The following is a 3,677-nucleotide window of genomic DNA, read 5'->3' as shown; positions in this document are numbered from 1 at the left end:
CTTTAGGTCACACACCTGCCGGTGGAGCTCACCGGCAAATTCCATCCGAGGGGGAACCCCCGCCCCCCCTCACGGTCTCAGCCCTCAGTTTTCGAGAGGCTAGAAGAGCAGTGTCCATTGGCGGGCAGCGTGTGGCACAGCTGGTTGCCAGGACCAGAGCCCCACAGGCAGTGACAGGCTCTGACATTCAGCCCTCCTCCTCTTCACGCGAAGCTGATCCCTCCAGCGTTCGCATTTGGGAAAGGCAGGAATCACCGTTTCTCTGCCGGCTTTCCGGGTGCTGTGCATTCTAGGACGGGATCAAAGCGCTTCTCCCCATAAGCAGAACACCCGCAGGCCAAACACGTAACCAAAGAACAAGGACACACGGACGCCACGCCTGCGTTGTTTCCCAGGGTGAACCGCCCCACCGACCCAACGCCCGCGGGCCGGGGGGAGCGGCAGTCCCCCCCCCTCCGCCCCCGCACCTGTATTTGATGTCAAACACTGTGGAGTCCTCATCCTCGTCATCTTCTTCGTTCAGCGGGGCCATTTCCACTCGCTCGGCGGGAGTGGTGATGATGTCATACTTGCGGGTCTTCTTCAACCTCTTTCCCGACCTGGAAGAAGAGAGGCACGCTCCTGAGACTCCGTGGTGCCCACAGGTAAGTGCTGCTGCCCCCTCCAGCCTGCTCCCAGAAGCCCTGGCGAAAGTCCCGACTCCTTCCGTTTCTGCCACAGGAACTCTTACGGACCCTGGACCTCGCCCACCCTCTGGGTCCTCACCTGCAAAGTGGAGACGACTATGCCTGCGCTTGAGCACTGAAAAGCCCAGTGATCGAGAGAAATAGTACCCCAATGCAGTATTTTTAAAAAGGCAAAGTTAATGCAAAGAAAACCTGCAATGAACCAAAGATGAAAATGTTCAATGAAGACAGGATCCAGCCCCGGGGACACACCTGTCCCCTGTCCCCCTCATCCCCGCCCCAAGCACAGATGTCACACGTGGCACTGGCAGGCCAACCAGGTGGGATCTGGGTCAAGGCTCGGGCCCTCTCTACCTGTGTGATCTGAGGTGAGTCGGTTAATCTCCCTAAGCCTCAGTTTCCCAAATAAAATAGGACATGGATAGTATTTGTCCCTCACAGGCAAGAGAGGATTCAATGAGATGGTGAATTCAAGGAGCCTACACACAGGAGGCTCTCAGCAAAAATTACTGTTCGTAAAAATAATAAACAAACGGAAGTGCTATAGCCTCTCTCGGATGACAAGGACTTGTAAAAACAAGTCAATATCGTTCCCATCATGAGGATTTATGGAGACAGTGAGTTATAACACTAGCTTTTACCTCTGGGATGGTAAAGGGTCACTGTGAGCCAGCAGGAAAATGCTAAGACATGTCCCTCGGTCTCCGGCGTTAGTCGCTCTGCAGGAAGGATGCCCCATTGATCAGGGCACGGCTGAAAGTTTATGACGCCACCGGGAATAATACTATTATCATGACTACTGATGCTCTTTGCATTTACTTCTCCACTATCTTGACTATTTTCCCAAATGCCCTGTATTCTATGGTGTCCCTCCTTTTCAAATACATTTGATACTGTCTATGAGAAACTAGCCAACCTCCTCCCTAAATGGGACCCTGAAGAATCGTATGCTCTGCACATTCCTCTTGCAGACGCTCAGCCCCTCCCAGGTGGTGACCATGTGCAGGACACACTCTAGACCTGTCTGTCCCCAGCACACAGAAATCCTTCGGTCAGTGTGTCAGATGATGAAATAAGAAATTCACTTTCAGCTTTCATTTTTAGATATAATTTTTTAAGTTTATTTATTTACTATTGAGAGAGAGCGCGCACAAGCTGGGGAGGGGCAGAGAGAGAGGGAGACACAGAATCCGAAGCAGGCTCCAGGCTCTGAGCTGTCAGCACAGAGCTCGACGCGGGGCTAGAACTCACGAACCATGAGATCATGACCTGAGCCGAAGGCAGACACCCAACCAACTGAGCCACCCATGTGCCCTGACCATCAGGTTTCTCATAATGTCTTAGCAACAGCAAATTGTTCTTGTCTTACCTGGTATGATTTACCAAAAACATGAAAGTGTTATTTACATGGAAAAAATATGTTTATCTGTATCTATGGCATAAAGCACCTTATACAATCTATGGTACTTTCTCCTCCTAGTTCTTTGGGGAGAGAGACTTTGAGAGACAGAGAGAAGCCAGCTATAAGGTCTGATGATTGGGGCGCCTGGGTGGCTCAGTGAGTTAAGTATCCGACTTCAGCTCAGGTCATAATCTCGAAGTTCATGAGTTCGGGTCCCACATCGGGTTGGCTGCTGTCAGCCTGCCAGCACAGAGCCCACTTTGGATCCTCTGCCCCCTTGTCCATCTCTGCCCCTCCCCCGTATGTCCTCTCTCAAAAAGATACAAAACATTAAAAATAAAAAGTCTGATGATCACCCCATCATAAAGCTCTCTGCCCTGCCCGGACACACACACACACACGTAGGGGTTTGACTGCCTATATTTAGAACGTGAAATGAGGCATGGTTCCAATGCCAAGCTTGGGGTAAAACGGGCCAGTCGCCTCCTCAGTGCTCCTGGGACAATGGCATTTTAGAAGGAGGCTTTCTGCAGGAGTGTAAACACTAACCTTGTAAACACTACTGGTCCTACATTCTCCACCCTATCACAGACTCTTCCTTCCTATCCACCTCCCCCAAAGGAGGAGAATAAGTCTCCGCCTTCTGCCCTAGCTCACTCCTAATCCCTGACCAATTCCATCTCCAATCCTGGACGGGGGACATTAGAAAATGCTCCATAAGCCACGAGCCACCCAAGACCACCCACCCCCAAGCCCTGAACACTGGGGCCAATGCCCCCACCTCCACAGACCCTCACACCACACCTCTGTCAGGAAACAGCCCCACATCCCCACCCAGAGGATTCACAGCTCCTCGAAACTCTCCACAAAACCCGGCTTTGCAAAGGTTTTTGCCCAAAGAGACCGGCAGCCCAACTGGGTTTCAGGCTGAGGCATCACCGTGCTGTGTGTGACCCTTCTGCAGGTATGAGGAAGCCTAGAAAATGCAAACTCTTGATTTGAAAACCTCGTTGGACACCTGGAACTTGAAACCTGATTTAGTCACTGGCCCTGGGGCAGGACTGACTGCTGACCCTGGAAGAAGGTTCAGGAGGCTCGGACTTTCGCTCTGCTTCATGGGAGTGGATCCCTATCACCTCTAAAATCACCTCCCTTCTTCCTGATGGTTTATAGTGTCTTGTTATGAGAAAGTTAACCTGGTTGGTTTAAAATAAGACCCTTGACCAGTTACCCGGGGAAGAAGCTAGAACGTCACGGCCTACTTCCATCAATGCCAGCCATTCCAACCATGTGACCTCAGAAAATAAACTCCAGATGACACCAGAGGTGATATGGTTAATTCTGTATATTTTATACGGCCACAGGTGTCCAGGCATTTCATCAAACGTTCTTCTGGATCTGTCTCTGAGGGTATGAGATTTTGTTTGTTTGTTTGTTTCTTCGCTATGTTGACAATTAAACTGAAAAGTGAGCTTTTCTTGGGTTTCAAGCCTACTAGTCTTTGGATGGGAGCTTACACCTTTGTAAGCCCTTGGGTTTCAAGACCGCAAATTCTCCCTGCAAATCTTGGAACTTGTCAGCCTCCGTAA

General features: G+C 50.6%; 1 long non-coding RNA gene across 1 annotated transcript; it reads left to right on the top strand.

The window, feature by feature from the left end:
- The first annotated feature begins 502 nt into the window (after nucleotides 1-502).
- On the top strand, nucleotides 503-3,411 carry LOC115302696. The gene is made up of 3 exons (XR_003913595.1): nucleotides 503-644; nucleotides 721-1,054; nucleotides 3,053-3,411. It is a non-coding gene; the product is annotated as an uncharacterized LOC115302696 (long non-coding RNA).
- The last annotated feature ends 266 nt before the right edge of the window (nucleotides 3,412-3,677 follow it).

This window comes from Suricata suricatta, chromosome 9 (genome assembly GCF_006229205.1).
Source record: "Suricata suricatta isolate VVHF042 chromosome 9, meerkat_22Aug2017_6uvM2_HiC, whole genome shotgun sequence".
Taxonomy (NCBI): Eukaryota; Metazoa; Chordata; class Mammalia; order Carnivora; family Herpestidae; genus Suricata; species Suricata suricatta.
The sequence above is the reverse complement of the archived record's forward strand: the minus strand, read 5'-3'. Positions and strand labels throughout refer to the sequence as shown.